The sequence below is a fragment of the Osmia lignaria genome, chromosome 16 (genome assembly GCF_051020975.1).
Source record: "Osmia lignaria lignaria isolate PbOS001 chromosome 16, iyOsmLign1, whole genome shotgun sequence".
Taxonomy (NCBI): domain Eukaryota; kingdom Metazoa; phylum Arthropoda; class Insecta; order Hymenoptera; family Megachilidae; genus Osmia; species Osmia lignaria.
This window is the reverse complement of record NC_135047.1, coordinates 5,355,868-5,380,803: the sequence shown is the minus strand read 5'-3', so window position 1 is coordinate 5,380,803 and position 24,936 is coordinate 5,355,868. Positions and strand designations below refer to the sequence as shown.

Here is a 24,936-nt window from a genome sequence, read left to right as displayed (position 1 = left end):
GTGTCTGCAACAGGTAAGATTAAATTATCTTCAAACATTAAATTAAATTGTCTTTCGGGTGTTGAAAATACAAAAAAGAGAAAGAATAGCCGAAAAGAAGTCTAGCTCTTTGTTTTTTGACATTAATTCGACATTATCTTCAAAAATACGTGAGGTAAAATTTTTGCTCTTGCCGTGAATTGACAATGAAGTTGGAAGAACATAATCTGAATTATTTTTCCTTTATATCAATAATTTCTTTAACATTATTGCATTTTTTCATGTTTTCAATACATATTTCTCATAATTTACTGTTATAAATTGTGATACTTGATTTTTCCATTTCTGACTATTCTGCCGATATAGATACCAAATAAAAAGATATTTCCTTCATTTATTCTGCTTTTACATCGACAATTTCTTAAATTTCGTTAGTATCTTATGTTCTTTCTACTTTGTTTCGTATATTTTGGCGTTTAAAGTTGAGAAAAGTAATCTTAACTTTATTTCAATATGGCGTCGATAGTTTTTAACGAACCTTTCCCTTACGATTAGTATTAAAGTTTCGAAGTAATACGAAACTTCTACCAATGGCTGTGATTGGTCGCGCCATGTTGGCGTCCTCTCATTTCGACCAATCAGACACGTCCTTGTGTGAGCGAGTGCGTCGATCTGTGACGCAGTGCATCATTTCTCTTCGACACTTCGTCCGTTATGCACGTGTCTGCAACAGGTAAGCTAAATTATCTTCAAACATTAAATTAAATTGTCTTTCGGGTGTTGCAAGTACAAAAAATAGAAAGAATAGCTGGGGAGAAGTCTAGCTCTTTGTTTTTTGACATTAATTCGACATTATCTTCAAAAATACGAGAGGTAAAATTTTCTCTCTTGCCGTGAATCGACAATGAAGTTGGAAGAGCATAATCTGAAGTATTTCCCCTTTATATCAATAATTTCTTTAACATTATTGCATTTTTTCATGTTTTCAATACATATTTCTCATAATTTACTGTTATAAATCGTGATACTTGATTTTTCCATTTCTGACTATTCTGCCGATATAGATACGAAATAAAAAAGTATTTCCTTCATTTATTCTGCTTTTACATCGACAATTTCTTAAATTTCGTTAGAATCTTATGTTCTTTCTACTTTGTTTCCTATATTTTGGCGTTTAAAGTTGAGCAAAGTAATCTTAACTTTATTTCAATATGGCGTCGATAGTTTTTAACGAACCTTTCCCTTACGATTAGTGTTAAAGTTTCGAAGTAATACGAAACTTCTACCAATGGCTGTGATTGGTCGCGCCATGTTGGCGTCCTCTCATTTCGACCAATCAGACACGTCCTTGTGTGAGCGAGTGCGTCGATCTGTGACGCAGTGCATCATTTCTCTTCGACACTTCGTCCGTTATGCACGTGTCTGTAACAGGTAAGATTAAATTATCTTCAAACATTAAATTAAATTGTCTTTCGGGTGTTGCAAGTACAAAAAATAAAAAGAATAGCTGGGGAGAAGTCTTGATTCCTGAATTTTTACATCAATTCGAGGTTTTCTTTAAAAATGCGTCAGTTGAAATTTGTTGCTCTTGTTGTGAATTCAAAATGGAATTGGAACAGCAGAATCTGAATTATTTTCCCTTTATATCAGTATTTTCTTGAATATTATTGCATTTTTTCATGTTTTTGTTACATTTTTTCCATAATTAATTGTTATAAATTGATATAATTGATCTTCCCGTGGTTGACTATTCTGCCGATATAAATGTGCATTAAAATATTATTTCCCTCATTTATTCTGCTTTTATATCGATAATTTCTTAAGTACTATTGATATCTTATGTTATTTTCTACTTTATTTTTTGTATTTTGGTGTTTTAAACTGAGAAAAGTAATCTTGATTTTATTTCAATATGGCGTCGATAATCTTCAATACTTTTTGGCGGGGAATTCAAATGTCTCACTTATTCTAACCAGTGTTTAAGCTTTTGTATTTGTTGATTATTGATGATCTCAATTCAAAATTAACTTTTATACAATGAATAATACGTATAGTAATATAATAGGCATGGAAATTTGATTAATGTTAAAGAATTAAAAAATATTTATTTAAAAATTTTTGTTTTGTGAATATGGACATTTTTTGAAATATTAAGTGGTTAAATATACAGGATGTACCACTGATGTATACATATATGTGAAAAAATGTGTTTTCTTTTGTTGCAGAAGTTCATTCCAATAAAACATCAAAAGCCTGATATAAAACTATTAAATGAATCTTCCTCAAATTAAAGGTAAGTTTTATTATTAAGTATTTGCAGTAAATTGTTATGGTAAATTTAAAATAGCTCAAGTGTAATATTATTGTTGTGTGTTCCTTTTTGTTGCAGAAGTACATTCTAATAAAAGATCCAAAGCATCATATAAAGCTATTAAATGAATCTTGCTCAAATTAAAGGTAAGTTTTATTATTAAATAGTTGCAGTAAATTATTACGGTACATTTAAACTGGCTTAAATGTAATATTATTGTTGTGTGTTCTTTTTTGTTGCAGAAGTACATTACAATAAAACATCAAAAGCCTCATATAAAACTATTAAATGAATCTTCCTCAAATTAAAGGTAAGTTTTATTATTAAATAGTTGCAGTAAATTATTACGGTAAATTTAAATTGGCTTAAATGTAATATTATTGTTGTGTGTTCTTTTTTGTTGCAGAAGCACATTCGAATAAAACATCAGAAGCTTGAAATGGAACAATTAAATGAATCTTCGTCCAGTTAAAGGTAAGTTTTATTATTAAGTAGTTGCAGTAAATTATTGTGTAAATTTAAAATGGCACAAATGTAATATTATTGTTCTTCTAATTGCCGAATTATCAACTAGTGCCTGTATGTCAACATCCTACCTACTACACTAGTCTACATCATCAATCTACTTAGGAGACCATCCGACGGGTGCTTTCTTCCAGCTACTTTTCAATAGTCAGTCACCGGTTGGGTGAGCCCCAAGAGTTACAAATTTTATTCTTATTTTAAGTGAGCATAGTGACCCATGAGTGGATGTATACTCATGGAAATATGTTACATATTTTTCATGTCTTTTTTCATTTTTATATTGTTGTATTTCTTAGTTCAGGCTAGGGTCTTCTTGTCTCTTTTTAAAAAATAGTTTGTAGGATAGAAGTCGGATGACCCTCCGATTTCACAAATAAAATACAACTTTTAAAATATTTTTTTAATTAAAAGATACTTAAATTTTGATAATGTATACAAAATTTGTATATTTCATATGCAGTAAATATTACGTACATTTGCTACAATAGATTGACTATACTATAATATTTCAATGCAGTATATTAAAATATTGTTGATTTAAATATGTTTTATGAGCAAGAAGACATTTCGCGGCGGTTAGATTCTAACGTCGAAGTAACATTTTCGAATGTACATTTGATGTAACTTGGACAATTTACTTCGACATGCAATCAACCGAGGATGTATTACATGTATTAATTATTAAATTGCATTTCCAACAGATATAGATCCATTTAACAGATACTTCAAGTTTTTGCTTAAAGTAGAGTGATTTTTTTTTACATATTTTTTTTTTTAGCTATGATTAAATACAGTTTAATTATTTTAATAAAATTATTTTAATAATTATTTAATTCAATTGCAATTTTTTATTTTATCGGAGTCTTGTATTACAAATAGAATCATTTTTTAATGTTTTATTCTTCTAATCAATTTCAATCTCATCAGTTCAAAGAAAACATAGTTTCAACGTAAGAATGTTTTACACAATAATTTATTTTCAAATTTAAAATGTTTATTAGCCCGTTAGCTTTACTATGTACTAATTTATCATTTTAGCTTAGGATTTTCAGCTTCACACGGTAGGTGTATTATTTCTTTGCCCGTATTCATTACTTATTAGCCTGAGCTCATCAACGAACCCAGGTGTGCGTTGTGTGGGTAAGGGCGGTGGGTACGGTTTTAGAATTAAGGAATATTACAGCGATTGACAAACGTATTAGCGTATTGTGCACGATGTACGTTTCACATGTGTGTGTGTGTGTATTTAAATTAGTGGAATGTACGTCGATTTTATTATTCAACTTAAATAGTTTATATAAATACATACAGAATAAATATATTACATATCTAATCAATATTTTCCATATTACATACTGTATGTATAATATCATACAATCATATTACATTGAATGGATACTTGTTTGAGAATATTTCATGTATAAAAATCATAATAATATTTTACAATATATGAAGAAAATTTACCATTTGAATACCATATTCTTTTTTTAAATCAATGAAATACTAATTATTACTGTACTTAGTTTTATAAAGAACAGAATGACTCAAAGTCAGCATTATAGCATAAATAATTTTACATTCCAATAATAGTTTTATATGACATTAATATTATATTAATAATAACGCAATATACGCTACGTTGTCAGTCGATTACAGGAAATGGTACGTACATAAAGTATAAATGTGTGTGTTACAAGCTTGGGTGACGGAGGCGTCCCGGGACGTTCTCTCTAGGGTAGGCTTGCACCCAGGTGTTATGTGTGAGTACCGTGGATTGTGTGTGTTGGAATGAATGATTTTTGCTTTTTTAAATATAGGGATAGGCAGGCAGGTAGCTTACTTCTGGAGTGTGTGATTTAGATGTAAGTAGGAAGGGCCAGGAAAGCAGACCGCTCACATTTCTCTTTCGGGTAGGCTTATAGGTCCGGTGAAAAGTCTGCACCTGGGGTAGTATAATCGGAATCAATTACTTTTTAGTTAATTGATTTTGATTAAATCTTGGTCTATACCTAGTATGTAAGGTCGCCCGCGGCTTTAGGCCCGGACGAAAAAGGACTACTTCAATGAAATCTGTTCAAAAATTCCTTTTTTTTTTGTTGCATGCTTCGGACAGCTATTCTATTTAATAGTTGGTCGTTGTGTGTGACACTCATTTTCAATATATTTCACATTTTTATGGAATCTTTGAGCTGATTCATTGAGTAGTCGAAGAAAGAAGATCGTCGTTGGACATCGTGGGACATCATCGCACATCACCAAAGGATGTCTTTCCTTCTTTTTATGGAAAGTCATCCTTCAATTCTGATATAAGTACATATTAATATCTTTTTTACTACTTTTTACAGTCACTATGCTCACTAGATATCTATTGTCAATTTAACATGTTCAGTAATAGCACTTAATTAGAAATTCGTCCATCATAGACTATTTCTTTTCTTATATTATGAAATAACATAAAACAAAGAAATATTACTATAGACTATGCATATTATTATATTATATTATTTTATGGATTTTGTGATAGACTCTGAATTGCAGGTATTTTAAAACATATGATACAAAATATTTTGATAGATATACGTGATTCTAGTAGCAAACATGTTAAATTGCAAATTGTATTACATTTTCTCTACAAATGACGTCATCAAGTATAACTACGTCATTGTGAACTGACATTATATGTTGTTTTTCAATCAAATTAAATTAAATCATTTAAATCAAATTGATTGCTACATTAACAAGTAAAGTCACGCGATTCTTCTTTTTCTTTTAAATTAATTTTTATCGTTATCCTTTTTATAATTTTTTATTAGCTTCCAATTTACTTACATTTTTAAATTATTGCATTCAAGTAAATTTTAACAATGACAAAACAAGATTTACCTACATAGACGAATAATTTTCTACGATAACCCAACCCCGATAATTACTTGTTTATCAATAAAAATAAAATGATATTATATAAAAACAAGTAAAACTCAATTTATCATATTTTATTGATATTGCACTGTACATTTGTATTGTTTCAATTGTGTTGTATTTTTTATCATCTCAAATCACCCCCTGTGGGCGGGGGGATGTAGAATACGCCCATAGTATCCCTGCTTGTCGTAAAAGGCGACTAAAAGGGAGCGTCTGTGCCACCGTTAATAAATTTCAATTTCATATTTTTAATTTTTAATCAAGGCATTCGAGCTGTTTTATGAAAATTTCCAGTAGCGGTGCGAACGAATTGAAATCGCGGGTAGGAATGCGATCGACTACAATGATATTCCACGCTTACCGAGCGTGATGACGGGGATTAGGGAGCCAACGCGTCGCCACGAGAAACTGATAAGGCTCACGCGGTTTATTTGCGAAATTCGGCGACTAACGAATTGAATTCGCGAGTAGGAATGCGTTCGACTACAATGACATTCCACGCTTACCGAGCGTGATGACGGGTATTAGGGAGCCAACGCGTCGCCACGATAAACTGTTAAGGCTCACGCGGTTTTTTCGCGAAATTCGGCGAATAACGAATTGAATTCGCGGGTAGGAATGCGATCGACTACAATGATATTCCACGCTTACCGAGCGTGATGACGGGGATTAGGGAGCCAACGCGTCGCCACGAGAAACTGATAAGGCTCACGCGGTTTTTTCGCGAAATTCGGCGAATAACGAATCGAATTCGCGGGTAGGAATGCGATCGACTACAATGACATTCCACGCTTACCGAGCGTGATGACGGGTATTAGGGAGCCAACGCGTCGCCACGATAAACTGATAAGGCTCACGCGGTTTTTTCGCGAATTTCGGCGACTAACGAATTGAATTCGCGGGTAGGAATGCGATCGACTACAATGACATTCCACGCTTACCGAGCGTGATGACGGGGTTAGGGAGCCAACGCGTCGCCACGAGAAACTGATAAGGCTCACGCCGTTTTTTCGCGAAATTATGCGACTAACGAATTGAATTCGCGGGTAGGAATGCGTTCGACTACAATGACATTCCACGCTTACCGAGCGTGATGACGGGTATTAGGGAGCCAACGCGTCGCCACGATAAACTGTTAAGGCTCACGCGGTTTTTTCGTGAAATTCGGCGAATAACGAATCGAATTCGCGGGTAGGAATGCGATCGACTACAATGACATTCCACGCTTACCGAGCGTGATGACGGGTATTAGGGAGCCAACGCGTCGCCACGATAAACTGTTAAGGCTCACGCGGTTTTTTCGCGAATTTCGGCGACTAACGAATTGAATTCGCGGGTAGGAATGCGATCGACTACAATGACATTCCACGCTTACCGAGCGTGATGACGGGGTTAGGGAGCCAACGCGTCGCCACGAGAAACTGATAAGGCTCACGCCGTTTTTTCGCGAAATTATGCGACTAACGAATTGAATTCGCGGGTAGGAATGCGATCGACTACAATGACATTCCACGCTTACCGAGCGTGATGACGGGTATTAGGGAGCCAACGCGTCGCCACGAGAAACTGATAAGGCTCACGCGGTTTTTTCGCGAATTTCGGCGACTAACGAATTGAATTCGCGGGTAGGAATGCGATCGACTACAATGACATTCCACGCTTACCGAGCGTGATGACGGGGTTAGGGAGCCAACGCGTCGCCACGAGAAACTGATAAGGCTCACGCCGTTTTTTCGCGAAATTATGCGACTAACGAATTGAATTCGCGGGTAGGAATGCGATCGACTACAATGACATTCCACGCTTACCGAGCGTGATGACGGGTATTAGGGAGCCAACGCGTCGCCACGAGAAACTGAAAAGGCTCACGCGGTTTTTTCGCGAATTTCGGCGACTAACGAATTGAATTCGCGGGTAGGAATGCGATCGACTACAATGACATTCCACGCTTACCGAGCGTGATGACGGGGTTAGGGAGCCAACGCGTCGCCACGAGAAACTGATAAGGCTCACGCCGTTTTTTCGCGAAATTATGCGACTAACGAATTGAATTCGCGGGTAGGAATGCGTTCGACTACAATGACATTCCACGCTTACCGAGCGTGATGACGGGTATTAGGGAGCCAACGCGTCGCCACGATAAACTGTTAAGGCTCACGCGGTTTTTTCGCGAAATTCGGCGAATAACGAATCGAATTCGCGGGTAGGAATGCGATCGACTACAATGACATTCCACGCTTACCGAGCGTGATGACGGGTATTAGGGAGCCAACGCGTCGCCACGAGAAACTGATAAGGCTCACGCGGTTTTTTCGCGAAATTAGGCGAATAACGAATTGAATTCGCGGGTAGGAATTCGATCGACTACAATGATATTCCACGCTTACCGAGCGTGATGACGGGGATTAGGGAGCCAACGCGTCGCCACGAGAAACTGATAAGGCTCACGCGGTTTTTTCGCGAAATTCGGCGAATAACGAATCGAATTCGCGGGTAGGAATGCGATCGACTACAATGACATTCCACGCTTACCGAGCGTGATGACGGGGTTAGGGAGCCAACGCGTCGCCACGAGAAACTGATAAGGCTCACGCCGTTTTTTCGCGAAATTATGCGACTAACGAATTGAATTCGCGGGTAGGAATGCGATCGACTACAATGACATTCCACGCTTACCGAGCGTGATGACGGGGTTAGGGAGCCAACGCGTCGCCACGAGAAACTGATAAGGCTCACGCCGTTTTTTCGCGAAATTATGCGACTAACGAATTGAATTCGCGGGTAGGAATGCGATCGACTACAATGACATTCCACGCTTACCGAGCGTGATGACGGGTATTAGGGAGCCAACGCGTCGCCACGATAAACTGTTAAGGCTCACGCGGTTTTTTCGCGAATTTCGGCGACTAACGAATTGAATTCGCGGGTCGGAATGCGTTCGACTACAATGACATTCCACGCTTACCGAGCGTGATGACGGGTATTAGGGAGCCAACGCGTCGCCACGATAAACTGTTAAGGCTCACTCGGTTTTTTCGCTAATTTCGGCGACTAACGAATTGAATTCGCGGGTAGGAATGCGATCGACTACAATGACATTCCACGCTTACCGAGCGTGATGACGGGGATTAGGGAGCCAACGCGTCGCCACGAGAAACTGATAAGGCTCACGCGGTTTTTTCGCGAAATTCGGCGAATAACGAATTGAATTCGCGGGTAGGAATGCGTTCGACTACAATGATATTCCACGCTTACCGAGCGTGTTGACGATGAGTCGGGAACTGCGAACTAATGGTTCCGATGCATTTGTACCATTATGTTATCATTTTCAAACAAGTATTGTCTTGTCACTTAATACTTAGTCTCACTAGTGTACAAGATCTCTTCGTGACTGGCGAGTGAAATATGTACGAGCAAAGTTCATCGCGTTGCATGCTCGCGAACGTGAACATTTTTGTGTGCCTCGTCGTTCTTAATCTTTTTTTTGTTTCGCGAAAATTCGTGTTTGAAAGGCACCGTAGGATAGCTTATGGGGAAAGATAGTACATAAGTGGGTGGGGTTAGGGCCGGGGGGTACCAACACCGAAACGTATTTTATCCGATATACTAATCGTGAACGTGAATTAAGTGTGCCAGGCGTACGCGGACGGATAGGGGATTAGGAAAATGGCACACTCAGATCGCTCGCTTAAAATACGTATCAGAACTATGTGCGTACATACTTTGCAACACCAGTCGTTTTGAGAATTTCCAATTTTCTATTTACTTTATGACGAGACAATGTTTACCGCGTCGCGTCGTGATTACATTAGAGAGATAGCGAAACCTTGAATTAGAGCCGATGCTAAGGTGAAAGCTAAAGCTAAGGCTAAGGTGAAACCTGAGCTAACGCCTAGGTGAAAGCCGAATCCAAAGCCTAGGTGTAAAACTAAAGCTAAGGTGAAGGTGATAGCTAAAGCTAAGGCGAAGGTGATAGCTAAAGCTAAGGCTGAGGTGGAAGCTAAAGCTAAGGCTAAAGCGAAAACTAAGGCGAACGCTAAAGCTGAGGCTGAGGTGTAGAACGTGGTATATTCGCGAACTTCGGAGTCGAACGAATTCAATTTGCGGGTAGGAATGCGAGCGATTATACTGATATTATTCCACGCTTACCGAGCGTGATGGCGGTGATTAGGGAGCCAACGCGTCGCGTCGGGAAACTGAAAAGGCTCACGTGATATATTCGCGAGATTCCGCGTCGAACGAATTCAATTCGCGGGTAGGAATGCGAGCGATTATACTGATATTATTCCACGCTTACCGAGCGTGATGGCGGTGATTAGGGAGCCAACGCGTCGCGTCGGGAAACTGAAAAGGCTCACGTGATATATTCGCGGGTAGGAATGCGAGCGATTATACTGATATTATTCCACGCTTACCGAGCGTGATGGCGGTGATTAGGGAGCCAACGCGTCGCGTCGGGAAACTGAAAAGGCTCACGTGATATATTCGCGAGATTCCGCGTCAAACGAATTCAATTCGCGGGTAGGAATGCGAGCGATTATACTGATATTATTCCACGCTTACGGAGCGTGATGGCGGTGATTAGGGAGCCAACGCGTCGCGTCGGGAAACTGAAAAGGCTCACGTGATATATTCGCGGGTAGGAATGCGAGCGATTATACTGATATTATTCCACGCTTACCGAGCGTGATGGCGGTGATTAGGGAGCCAACGCGTCGCGTCGGGAAACTGAAAAGGCTCACGTGATATATTCGCGAGATTCCGCGTCAAACGAATTCAATTCGCGGGTAGGAATGCGAGCGATTATACTGATATTATTCCACGCTTACGGAGCGTGATGGCGGTGATTAGGGAGCCAACGCGTCGCGTCGGGAAACTGAAAAGGCTCACGTGATATATTCGCGGGTAGGAATGCGAGCGATTATACTGATATTATTCCACGCTTACCGAGCGTGATGGCGGTGATTAGGGAGCCAACGCGTCGCGTCGGGAAACTGAAAAGGCTCACGTGATATATTCGCGGGTAGGAATGCGAGCGATTATACTGATATTATTCCACGCTTACCGAGCGTGATGGCGGTGATTAGGGAGCCAACGCGTCGCGTCGGGAAACTGAAAAGGCTCACGTGATATATTCGCGAGATTCCGCGTCAAACGAATTCAATTCGCGGGTAGGAATGCGAGCGATTATACTGATATTATTCCACGCTTACGGAGCGTGATGGCGGTGATTAGGGAGCCAACGCGTCGCGTCGGGAAACTGAAAAGGCTCACGTGATATATTCGCGAGATTCTGCGTCGAACGGATTCAATTCGCGGGTAGGAATGCGAGCGATTATACTGATATTATTCCACGCTTACCGAGCGTGATGGCGGTGATTAGGGAGCCAACGCGTCGCGTCGGGAAACTGAAAAGGCTCACGTGATATATTCGCGAGATTCCGCGTCAAACGAATTCAATTCGCGGGTAGGAATGCGAGCGATTATACTGATATTATTCCACGCTTACGGAGCGTGATGGCGGTGATTAGGGAGCCAACGCGTCGCGTCGGGAAACTGAAAAGGCTCACGTGATATATTCGCGGGTAGGAATGCGAGCGATTATACTGATATTATTCCACGCTTACCGAGCGTGATGGCGGTGATTAGGGAGCCAACGCGTCGCGTCGGGAAACTGAAAAGGCTCACGTGATATATTCGCGAGATTCCGCGTCAAACGAATTCAATTCGCGGGTAGGAATGCGAGCGATTATACTGATATTATTCCACGCTTACCGAGCGTGATGGCGGTGATTAGGGAGCCAACGCGTCGCGTCGGGAAACTGAAAAGGCTCACGTGATATATTCGCGAGATTCTGCGTCGAACGGATTCAATTCGCGGGTAGGAATGCGAGCGATTATACTGATATTATTCCACGCTTACCGAGCGTGATGGCGGTGATGAGGGAGCCAACGCGTCGCGTCGGGAAACTGAAAAGGCTCACGTGATTTATTCGCGAGATTCCGCGTCGAACGAATTCAAATCGCGGGTAGGAATGCGGTCGACTATACTGATATTCGCATTTCGTTAGTATTTGTTTTTGAAGACGGTGGCACATTCGCAACCGTTAGGTTAGGTTGCATGGTGCAGAAGAAAAGAAGAGTTTGCAATGAAGACGAGGACGATGCCAATGAGAAGAAAATGCTGTAGAACAGCGAAGAAAGCGCGGAGGAAAAGGAGAACTCAACTGAATTGTCAGCGTTACGGAAGAAGAATAGAGATTGTTCCAGAAGAGGAAAGAGTAGGATTTTCAAAGGAGAGGACAATGCGGTACAGCTGCAAAAGCACAGCTGGCAAACGGAGAAGGAAGAAGACAAACCGAGAAGAAAGAAGACAAACGGAGAAGGAAGAAGACAAACGGAGAAAGAAGAAGACAAACGGAGAAGAAAGAAGACAAACGGAGAAGAAAGATGACAAACGGAGAAGAAAGAAGACAAACGGAGATGAAAGAAGACAAACGGAGACGGAAGGAGACAAACGGGGAATGAAGAAGACAAACGGTGAAGAAAGATGACAAACGGAGATGAAAGATGACAAACGGAGAAGAAAGAAGACAAACGGAGATGAATGAAGACAAACGGAGATGAAAGAAGACAAACGGAGACGGAAGGAGACAAACGGAGAATGAAGAAGACAAACGGAGAAGAAAGATGACAAACGGAGATGAAAGATGACAAACGGAGAAGAAAGAAGACAAACGGAGATGAATGAAGACAAACGGAGATGAAAGAAGACAAACGGAGAAGGAAGGAGACAAACGGAGAATGAAGAAGACAAACGGAGAAGAAAGATGACAAACGGTGAAGAAAGAAGACAAACGGAGAAGAAAAAACACGAACGGAGAAGAAAGAAGACAAACGAAGAAGATAGAAGTGCTTAGGACGCTGTAGTTAGGACGAAGAAGAGTACGCTCTGAAAGACTGAAGCAGGGGACAGAAAGGAAGAAAAATGCTACAATATGGAAGGGAACGCGGCAGAAGAGGAAAGAAGAGAAGATGCTCCATAGCATCGAAGATCGTAGATGCCAGGTTGTTGTTTTTGGTGGAGATTTATTTCTGAGATCTGTTTTAGGGTCAGCGAAGGAAGCGGGGATATTGGAGAAGAAAAGTGGAAGCTACAGAACGGAAAAGGAGGCCGCGGAACAGAAGAGAGGAGGCTGCAAAACAGAAGAGGAGGCAGCAGTGGAAGCACCGGAAGCAGTAGTGGAGTCACCGGATGTAGCAGTGGGCAAGCAGTAAAGGAGGCATCGGACACAGCAGCGAAGATTGCAGATGCCAGAATGTAGTCTTTGGTGGAGATTTATTTCTGAGATCTGTTTTAGTGCCATCGAGGGAAGCGGGGATATTACAGAAGTGAAGTGGAAGCTACAGAACAGAAGAGGAAGCTGCGGAACAGAAGAGGACGCTGCAGAACAGAAGAGGAAGCCGCAGAAGAGAAGAGGAATTTATAGAACAGAAGTGGATGCGGCAGAACAGAAGCCAATGCAGCTGAAGAGAAGGGGACGCAGCAGAATAGAAGAGAACGTAGCAGAACACAAGTGGACGTTGCAGAATCATCGATGGCAGCACATGAGACAGTGGCAGTAGCAGAAAAAAGAAGATAAGTATCTATTTCAATTTCATTTGATCTTATTTATTTATTTCTTACTTCTTATTATTTATTTAATTTTTTTTTATTTTCTCCTTTTCTAATACTTATTTTTGTGTGTTTCAGGAGTTGAGATCTACGGTATTTTAGCATATTATCAACATATGTGTGTGCCTGTGTTTGTTTCAGATTAGAAAAATTTTGGACACCGATGATCATGAACACGAAGAGTTTATTGGTTCTCGTTTTGCACTTGTTTTTGTTGTCTCTTATATTGTCTTTGTCATTTTGTTTAATGATGATGGGTTCCTTATTGGCAGTGCCGAAGAAATGTTGCTGAATAACAACGTTGGAATCACTTTTTAGCTTCTAGTTAGGGAGGATTTAATCTGTAAAAAACAATGGTTTGTACGAAATTTTGAAATGGGTAAAACGGCATTATGATTGCACTGAGGTTGTATCTTAGCTTTTTATATAGGTAGGTCACAGTGTGGAAATGATTGTTGAAAATGGTTTAGCTTTTAGTTAGGGAGGATTTAAGCTGTAAAAAACAATGGTTTGTACGAAATTTTGAAATGGGTAAAACGGCATTATTGTTACACTGAGGTTGTATCTTAGCTTTTTATGTAGGCAGGTTACAGTGTGGAAACGATTGTTGAAAATGGTTTAGCTTCTAGTTAGGGAGGATTCAATGTACATTGAATAAAGGATTGGAATTATTCCTGTGTATCTTTAGCTTTTTAGTTAGGTAGGTTCGGTCACGTGACTGGAATATATGGTTCATTTCCTGTGAATTTGAAGGTAAAATGTTAATCGATGGATTTGTTCTGATTTTCTCACCGATGGGATTTGTGTGTTGTTTCCATTATAGATACTTTTTATCAGTATCATAATGGTTTTGTGTGTTGTTTCCATTATGGATACTTTTTATCAGTATCATAATGGTTTTGTGTGTTGTTTCCATTATGGATACTTTTTATCAGTATCATAATGGTTTTGTGTGTTGTTTCCATTATGGATACTTTCTATCAGTACCATAATGGTTTTGTGTGTTTTCAAGATTCATGCTGAGGTCTATTCGAAATTAGTACCGTTTCCGGGTAGGCTAGTTGACATATCCATTTGTGTAACATTTACAGAATGTACATGGGTCGTACGTTCTGTAACTGTACAACAAATGGAGTAATACTGAAAAAATGTATGATACTACATTTGGTTGTATTATAGTACATTTTTTTATTTGCAAAAGGAAGGGTGGATGGGTGCGGATCGGGCGGGTCTCCAGTCGCGGCAACCTCCACGTGGTGAGACCTGGGCAATCATATTGATCATAATGTAATTACTAATCATTTATAGAAAGTTCAGTTATTCGTGGCTTATACAAGCAAGGTATTATTATATAATTTATTAATTATTTTATTATGAGCAATATGAGCAAATGGCTGCGAGTTTTATATATGTAAATGCAATTTTGTTGTTCATAGTTGCGACATTTATGTAGTATCTAATTATTCCCGGTTGCCTTAGAAGCAACTGGCGAAAATTACAATTACAAAGGATTTCCCCCCATTTGTGGGGAGTTGCGTTTCTAGGGACCCTAGCCTCCTATTACGCCTACCGAGCATTCTGTCAAACAACTGGCGAAAATGAGCTTTTAAGTTATGTTGGTAATTCAGAACGTTCGCTCCGAGAATATCTTACCGGCAAACTGGCTGATTAGGGTTCTGTTTCTTACTATGGGCGCAATACATTCTAGAGGGCGTAACAACTGTGTATGTAGTTCCAGTCGTTTTTTATAGATGACGTTAGTATTCCTTTATTTATAGAGTATGTATTTGAAGTCGTAGAATAATTTGACGGCCTCGGAAAAGCCCGAAAGTTTTTCATTTTGCCAAAAAATGAAATTTTCTATTCTGTTAGTTCCTAAGTTCATCTCTGTCCAACTGTGTTGGGTCCATTTCGCCCCATTTGGAAATCATCCAAAGTTTAACTGCATCTTCCGAAATTTCCATTGTGAAGATAAATAATTTGAAAACATATTTCACAGATTGGCAAAAACCTTCTCGATCACGTTTAACGATGCAATAAAATTTTTAATATTTCTGAGAATACTTGGCATAATTAAAATAAATGATTATTCGCGATTCAAGCGCGTAAACGCAGAACACCGTAAAAATATTTAAAGATATTTCATACCGAACGCGTTGCTTGACGACCACTTGAAATTTTATTGTTCTAGTCCTGTCGGATTTTATGATCCCGAATTTTACGATAACCAGTCTTTTCCCAGGACCTGAGCTCCAAATACGATCCTAAAGAATATTCCATTTAACGCCATATCCGTTCTCCGTAGAAAAATTACCTGTATTCCGTACAAATATTCAAACCTATAAAGACACTTTTGATGGTCGAATTAAAAGAAACAACGAACATCAAAGGGTATCGCGTTAAAATTCATTCAACGTTCTGAAAAATGTCGAAGCGAAGACTGATTTTTTTTCTAAAAGCATGGTGGGAGGTGAAGGAAGCGGAAAGAAAGCTGTCGAAATGTCTGGTGATCATTCTTCGTTTCAAAACGGCAAATACGAGTCCCTCTGTTGTCCCGGGTGGTTCCTACGGGGCTATAAGCCGCTGGTCCAGCCTCTTCTTTCCGCGGCTCAAGAATGGATGATGGAACGGTGGAGCGCCGTCGAAAACGGTGAATAAACGAGCACCGGCGTGATTTGTGGGCTGCTTATTCCGCGCGATCGTCGCATTTATTTCGACGAGCTGCCATGTCGTCAGCCATATCTCGATGAAGTACAACAGGAATGTTTGAGAAGGTAAAGAAGCAGGTGTTTAACACTGCCGGTGACATTCAGATTTGTTCATCCTCATCGCTGTAGACTTTGTTTTGCTTACATTAGAGCGATATCTGAGCTACTGAGTATTCGGTTTGTAAGAAAAGACGTTTAGCTTTGATTTCATTTTATTTTTAATTATTAGCAAAAAAAGGATGGTCCCATAAAAATTGAATTTAAATTCATTCGAGAGGTAAATAATATATCAACGAAAAAAGAGCGTTTGATGATTCTTCAAGGGTATAGTATTTTTACCCTACCATCAATCTCCATGAAGCTCTACAAAAATGCTTTACCCAAGCCCATCTCCTCTGTATTTTCCGTTTCATCGATTCTTTTCTCAAACAATATCCATATCTCTATTTACGGTCCATCATCGTGTATCATGCTAAGAAATAAAAACGACGACGTACAACTTCCCTTCAGGGTATTATTCCTTCGCTTCTGTTGATTGCCGTCTAACCGCTTATCCAAGTATGCGAATATTCCACGGGTAAAACGTTCGGTTTCATCGAAACATCTTCCAACAATGCTTTCAGTTCTGTCTTCAAAATTTCACCGAACAAACGTATCAACGGTGGAGCTTAAAAAAAAACGAAAGGATTAAGCAGAGCTTTCATCCTCCGTTCTGTCGTTACGTCTACACGCGTATCGAGTTCTTCTTTTCTTTCATCCATTCGAGTTTTTCTCGATTCGTTAGCAGACAATCGTGATTCGTAAGACAGCCTCCCGTTTCCGTTTCGCGGAGATTGAAAATGCTTCGAAGGTGAAAAAGAAACTCTATAGAAACGAGCTACTCTCGATAGAACAGGGTAGCCTTTCTCTTTATCTGTTGCACGAGTTCGCTTTCAATTAACCGATACAGGGATATAATTAATGGCCGTTCGATTATCAGTAGCCTTTTTCTCGTCACGGTCTCTTGTACCGCGAACGATAACAGGCCAGGCTGTATGCAAATTAACGAAAGCTTGGAGATCCGCTTTGTGGAAAATACGCGTCGCGCTAACACGCGGTCGCGATGATTTAATTGCTATTACCATAATAGTGAATAATTTTCTCGGCCAGCGGTAATTATTAATTACCTCCGACCACCTGGTATCGCGGATATCAATCACCATAATTTCACCAGTAAGTGCGTGATCATTTTTAACACCGCTGAGTTCAGGATTCGGATAGTAATTTTGTCGACGAAAGTTCGGACGAAACTACCCGCGTTACGATCGAGTCTATGTGAAATTAGCCTTAATCACGATGGAAATATCAAGAGAAACGACCTGCTGGTCTGGTAATTAACATGGAAGCCAGCGGTTAGATCGATAAGAGGAATACCGAACGATGGTAGACGAACGCGCGCCTTAATTATCGCGTCAGAGCAACGATGTGCGTTCAATAGCAAAATTACATCGAACCGGTCCAGGATACCGGGCTATAATAAGCTGCTCTTTAAAACCAACCGACCCTGCTTGCATTGCTCGTTCAAAAGCTCGACCGCCACGGAACCGTGCTTACAGGATTTCCGCGATTCAACGTTCCTTATTTGGACTCAGCAATGAGAAAACAGGCTCGGGAAACAAATATTCCTCGGGTTGCTTTCAAATTACACCAACGAGAGAAAGGATTTCCTCTTCCAGCAACGTAATTATTTTTCTAAACAAGATCTCTACATTGTTTGCTCAACTAAAAGTTCATTATGATCATTCAAGTATTAAGGGCGTAAATAAGACCTCCAAGGGTTAATTGGCTTAACGTTTGGAAAGGAATGAAGAAATTTTCAAAAAAAAGGTAAAAAAAGGGAAAGGTCGTTTCCTGCTGGTTTCACGGAAAGTAGATTTCATATTTATAACATCCTATCTTACCACCCCTCGGTAGGTTTTTATTTGGTCGACTATCGCAGCACGTTGTTCGCTAAACATTTTTGCAAAGTTTGTAAGGAGCGCTGATGTAAATATTTAATCAACCCTCGACGATCCCGAAGTAGAACACACGCTTCAACAGGAACGACTCTCGCCAACTTTAATACGCGTAATGCACCCCCGACGTTTCAGCGAATAAATTACGTTTATTGAATGAAATGTTGCGATGGCGGACAGCGCGTTAACACCTTCGTTTCGTCGGCAATAAATAAGATTCTGTAATAACGAATAGATTTCTTGACGACTTGGAAGTTTCATCAGGATTTACATTTATAGGCAAGGATTCAGACGGTTTGGCTTATAATTTTTTCAAATTTCTTGGCTTATTTTAAGGATGGCAGAAAATGTTCCGATGTTTTACTGGTATCACCGTTCACCCTCATTCCGTATTCGAGGATTTGAGACCGCCTTCTGTTTCTCGGCGGAAGCCCGCAATTTATTCCTAAGAGCCTATAAAAATTTCAGACACATTGCTCTCGATGCTCCGTACAAGGTACTCGAATCGTCTTACGCGTTTGAAACAAGTACGCTGGCCTTTAATGGCGTTTCTATTACCTCGTGCAAGTGATTCCCTTTTTACGGTAAAGAGCACTCCCTTAAGACTGTACCGATTTTCAGTGCGCATCTGTTAAATTTATTTGCATAATCATACCTTCTCACACTATTTGTAACGAACCATAATCACTGTTTATTTGCAACCAGCCTCCTACTAAGTGTTGTGTTCCTTCGCAAATAGGATCAGCTTGTTTCACTTGAACAAAGTAAATAGAGAGCTCGCTTGTATCAAACTTTGTAAATCCTCTAATTTAGGTATTCACTTCCTTCCACTATATGAAACTTCGTCTCCTCGTACCTACTTACATAATTATGTTCTAACACGTGAAGCGGGGTCTGCTTGATTTTTGAAACAAAGTTTTACATAGAAGTTGCTTTAACATCTTTTTTTAATTCTGTCACAAGGTTGAAAATCCCAACCCAACTTGTGGTAGTAACACATTCCTCCGACCATCTTTATCAGAGCCTACTAAATTACTTATGTAGCACTTTGACGATAATTATCAAGTCAGCAACCCATTAGCCGAAGTGCGCTTCGACGAAGCTTCGACGTCGTTGAAGTTCTCTTTTTTCCTTTTTTTTTTTGAATATGGAATTAAGCGGATATACCCGATACCTTGTTCCCTTGTCGTCTCGTTCCACGCCAAAGCTTCTTTCAATGAGCTCAATTTGCCGATATCGAGGCTGAAAGCCTCAAAAAAGGTACACGATCGACGATCAGCGCGCTTTGACACTCGTTCCACGCAGCGAACGTATTTTTTTCCACGCGTTTCACGCGGATACAGATGGCGAAACATAATTTTCGGATCGCGTCAAACGGTGGTCCGGCAGATTTTCAAGCACTCCTCGCAGGTATGCGGTATTTTATTAAACCTATATCACGCGTCACAGTCCAATTTCCACTGCAGTCTTCTTTTTTTTTTTTAGTTCACTCTCTGTCGAAATGCAAAAAAAAAAATGCATAGCGCGAAAATAGTGATCGAAAATTGTTCCATCACTGAGAGTTAGTAGAGTTGCATGGATGAAGGGATTCTTTTGGATTAAAAGTACCACTTACTACTTCGTTTGAAATAATTCATTTTTCTTCTTTTTTTAAAAATAGGTTGGTGCATTGTTTTTACAGAGAACTTATTATTAGTACATAGGTGTTATTAAAGGTGGTCACGTGTTGTTGCCCTGTACACGCTTATTAGAAGATTAATAACAAGTGCAGCCCTTAGCCACTTATTTTTCCCCTTTCGTTGAAATCCATTTTTACATCCCTTTGATCTACGTCAGAACACGCGATAAACGTCTGCAGACACGTGACTTACGCGAATGTGTATCAACGCGAAGAAAACAGAGTGGCTTCGGTTACCTGGCTGATGTATTAATTCGAGCGGAACAACCTTCCGTCGTATTTTGCATAGAAAAACATTTACATTCGCGGATATCGTATATATGGACACGCGCCCGCGGAAAATTTGAAATTTAAATTATGCGCGAGCTATCGTAACGCGTGACGCGAAGCAACGCCCTTACCGTGTCGCAATCTTTATTGAAAATGCATCTTTTAACTGATTCGCTACTCGATTCATGAATCCCTTCGTTTATTATTCCTACGATTCTATAATTAAACGCGGTCGCCAATTAATTTCATATACTATGGTTGGTGAAGAAAGAAATGAAACGCTTTACCATTTTCAACGCGATTCCTTCTTGTAGATTTATTATTGTTCGGAAAGTCAGATTTATTTTTATTCGTGTCAATTCCCACAGTATTTCCAGCAGCATCAATCTACCGGTGTTTCAACGACGCATCGTAACCTGTATTTTTGGCTTGTCTATAGCGAACCGATATATTGCTATTCGACGCTCAAAGGGTTATTTCATTCGCGTGGTTTCGCCCCTCGTAACCGTTCCCAGAAATTTATTTTACAGCCCTCCGCTGTAAAGTCTCTACTAACGCAATGAAAACGGAAAAGCGCGCTTCAAAGGGTGAAACGAAACGTTGAAAGTAGGCGCTTCATTGAACCATCCGCAATTAATTATGAAACAATACGATCGTTGCTGATAAATCAAACAAATGTTGTCCATCGTGTTACATAGCTTCTTATAAAACCAGTTTTTTCTGTGTCATAATTCTTCGTCGAAAATGTTCATTATGAAACGTCTAATTATCAAAGTGTTACCTGCAAAGTGACGATCCGAGGCCATAAATTCCTTGGCTCACAATTAAGCAACTCTGACCACGATGCTAAGAGCACACCAAGACAGCCGCTTAAATCAAAGAGACCGGCATGAATGGTGTTAATCGACATCGTCGTTAGTGGAGCCACGGAAGCGTTGCCGGCAAGATCGTCGCTGCTTATTTGGGGAGGAAATAAGCAGCTAACGCGTTGCATTTCCAGCTGCTATGCAAAGTCATTTCGACGGAGGATCGACGCGTATTTCGTGTTTTGTACCGCGGTATGCAGGCGCGATAAGCTCGCTGGGTTTCGTGACTGTTCATCCCAGCTAATCCGGCTCCGACCGGACGAGAAATGGTGTCCCTTGAAAAGCGCTGTGAATAACGCGTCCGTGACCAATTCACGCTCAGGGAACCAGGGTGCTGATGAAAAAGGCAACGACACCTGTCCAAGTGTTCCGTGAAATCGTGACACCGTGACCAAACGGATGGCTACGGCCGTCAGGTGAAAAAAGCGAGCCGGATAAAATATTATTCAATTATTGTATACACAGAAAGACAAGTTAGATTTCACGAAGAAATATTCGTCCAGATTTCGTTCAGTTTCGTGTTGTAACTCATTACATTCAAAACGGGAAGTATCTCAGACTCACGAACCTCTGTTCTAAACACCCTAATTTTTTCCTCGAATAGTCTTTAAAGAAAACGACCGTGCTCCCTTTACCGTCGTAGAAATAGCCAGTAAAGTTCCCATGGAAGCAGGTCTCGTTCGTTAAATATTTATGAGAAGTACCGTTACCTTCGATGTGTTTTTTCATTTTATTTTATTTTTCTTTTTCTTTTTTTTCTTTTTTTGGTGCCCCGTTTTGTTTTTCTCCTGTCTTTTCACTCGAGCGTACATACACACGCTAGCGGAAACTTTACAACGGCCTAGGTATTTGTCGGTGGCCGTCCAGCGCAGCGTCCGACCCGAGGGGTCATTTGTTATAAAAATGGCCCCGCATTGTAAACGGAGGAAGGACGCGAGAGTATGTCCTTGCCAGCATTTTCCCGTCCACGGTTCCAGCTATTTTCCAAAACTTTCCAAAAACCGTCATTCTCCTACGTTGGACGATTTCCTGTTAACGTACGCTCACCGGAAGTTGTTGCGAAACAATTAACGGTGTCGCTTCATAGAAAGGGTGAAACAGAAAAGAAGAAATTTCGTCTTTCAATTGGATACTTTATATCGTTGATGGAAAGGAATTAGTTGAATTTGATGTATTCGTTCGTAACAATAGAGGGGGCTAAACACTCCCCAGGGAAGAATTAGAGCAGCCACGCGAGCGAAGCTTGGTGCATGATTTTAAATCAGCGCTTTGTTTCGCGGGACAAAGTGAAACAAGCCGGTAATTTGCCCCACCTCCGTTCTATTTATCGACGTTACGAAACACTTTAATAGTGGTTGCTGATTTTATTGCATTACTCCTGCCGCGCATACTTCTCGTTGATATTGCAGCGAGAAAGAAAACCAAAGTAAGGGTACAAAGTGAAATCACTTCGAGTTTCTCGATGAAGAAAGAATTTTGTAAGTACCTCTTTATTTTCGTCGAATTTTTCTTATATCATCAGCCGAGAATTGGTTGAAAATTCATTAAACAACTTCGTTAATAATCGGAAATAGCTTTCCTTTGTTCGATGCATATTCATCGAGCTCAAAAAAGTACTATTATTCGTGTTTTCGAAAATCAACAGAATCGAACGGCGACGAGTTGTTAACAATACTTCATTGTTGTTACTAGCGTGAAATGGTTACAGTATGAAATTACTTTCGAACTGGCCATCGAACATGAAACGCATTATTAAACACATAGAGGAGGGAAAAATTGTTAAATTCTTAAGTGGTGATAAAAGTTTCTCATTCGAACTTGCGAAGTTTCTTCTCCCCGAAGATTTACTTTTTACTTTAGTAATGAAGTTCTTGAACATTGTATTAATTCTTCAACAAAAATAATTAAACAAAGTAATCCTTAAATGTGATGCTTTGCTGTCGTGACATCTTCATCGCAGACGCATTAAGTTTGTAGCCACGTAAGCAATCGCTTACAATGTTGGATCCGTCAGACACTCCACAGGTTGATACTACTGGCAGAGCAATATTAGTTTACTCTACTCGCAGAGTGACTGTGCTCGCTGACACATTGACCGTTTTACGTTCCACAGAAGGATGTGGATTGCCTTAGAGTTTTCGCAATGATGTTTACTTCTTTTCAATAATGTCATATGAACGTTTAACCCCAATATCGCATAAAAAATAAATTATCAATCTATTTTGATCCTCTAATTGTTGAACCTCAAAATAACAAATGGGTGTATAGTTTCCGGTTTAATAGGTTAAGCAGTCTTCTCAGCCTGTAATTATCATTTAAACTGTTCGCAAGCTTATCGAGAATCGAATCTGAAACGGCATCCTCAAGGATCCGGATCAGCTATGTCCTTAAAGCCGGTGCAATTCACGTAACCAAGTGCAATAGTCCTGCAGCGAATACAGATGCATGTCGCGTAGTTGCAGAAGGAGAAAAAAGCTTCAAGTTCGAGCGTCTCCAGGAAGCTCGAGGTTAGGCGCCTCTCTCGTATCAGTGGCACATATACAGAAGGGGTAGGCGTGGCACCCTGTGCTGGCCCGTTGGGTGCTTGCGCGTGCACACACCGAGCGACAGACACACGCGTGTGATGTAGAAAGAGACGTGAGTGCGATGAGGAACACTGTCTACATTAAATAAAGACAGATGTTACGCGATGGAAAAAGCTCAAGTGCACGGTTGCAAGAGAGATGGAATATTGGTTAGTAGAAGGAACGAACAGGGTAGAAATATGATAAGGAACATTATCAGAGAGACAGAGAAATGTGATATTGATAAAAAAATAGGTGAAAAAGAGATCGTAATCTAGAGCAAGAGAGGTACTGTGAACATTAGAAAAACAAAGAGAGGGGAGCAAAAGATTTCGTACATCGTGAGAGGAAAAGAGAGGGAATGATTTCGAATGTAGGAGAGGGGGTACAGTTCAACGAGCGCGCGCGGGAGTGGGGGGCGAAGGAGAGCGAGACGGGATAGTGGTTTCAGTCACCGCCCGATCCTCGGCGCGCACGGTTTTCGGGTGGATATTCTTCGCGTCTTTCTCGTGAGAATTTGCAATTAACGAGGTCGTTTAAACAGTGACCCACACCATGGCTATCGGTTGTTCACTACCAGAATTTTGATAGTACTTAGTTAAGCTTCGGAGCACACGGGTGCAGTGAAATTAACGGAACTTGTCTCAAGTTTTATCGATGATCTTGCTCGAAGGTTAAGTGTCTGCGGATGGATACAATTTTAAGACAGTTTTATTGAAATGACGTGAAAAACGAGGACGTTTTTACGGTTTAATTAAACACGGATAGGACGTACAGTGTTGGTGACGTGCGAGTATATTGGTACGGTGACAGTTATGGAATAACCTAGAATTTCATGTACGCCATTGTGTGCGCGGGTATCGATGTATCGATCGAGGCGATCACGTGGGCGGTCGATCTTGACGAGTGACGCTACGGTGTAATGAATCTTTACCTGGGGTCTGTCAAGCCAGAGGATATCGTTAGTGCGTAGAACGACAGTCGTGTGTGGGACATTTCTCCACGTTTTTGCTGGGAAAAGAGAGGGCGACGGATTTACACCCTTCTGCGGATTTCCTGATTTTCAACGACGAGATGCAGGAATTGGAGCAGTGGTGTCAATCGTTCGGAAAACTTTAGGTGAATACAATTTCTGCTCATACTTTATTTTCTGGTTATGGTATTACATTTTTGTGCGGATATAATAGTCATTAAACTGAAGAATATCAGTAGACGTTAATATTCCTCGATTACAAATAATTGAATAAACTGTTGCACCAGCGGAAATGGGGAATATTTTCCCTCTGTATACCGGTTTCATCCTCGCATCATACCGTTTATTAGATTTCCACGAGCAATTTCATAACGTGACTTACGTTGTTATCCCTTAGTTAGAAAGTAATTGCTATCGAGGAGAGCTTGCGAATCCACCGCAACGAGCTTCGAATATTGCAATTGCCGTAAT

General features: G+C 40.2%; 1 protein-coding gene across 1 annotated transcript in view; it reads left to right on the top strand.

Moving 5' to 3' along the window:
- The first annotated feature begins 8,085 nt into the window (after positions 1 to 8,085).
- Positions 8,086 to 24,936, top strand: part of LOC117601239 (uncharacterized) — a 153,503-nt gene continuing 136,652 nt past the window's right edge. The window contains exon 1 of the mRNA XM_034317762.2: positions 8,086 to 24,611. The gene's annotated coding sequence lies outside the window, so the exon portion shown is untranslated. The remainder of the gene's footprint in view (positions 24,612 to 24,936) is intronic.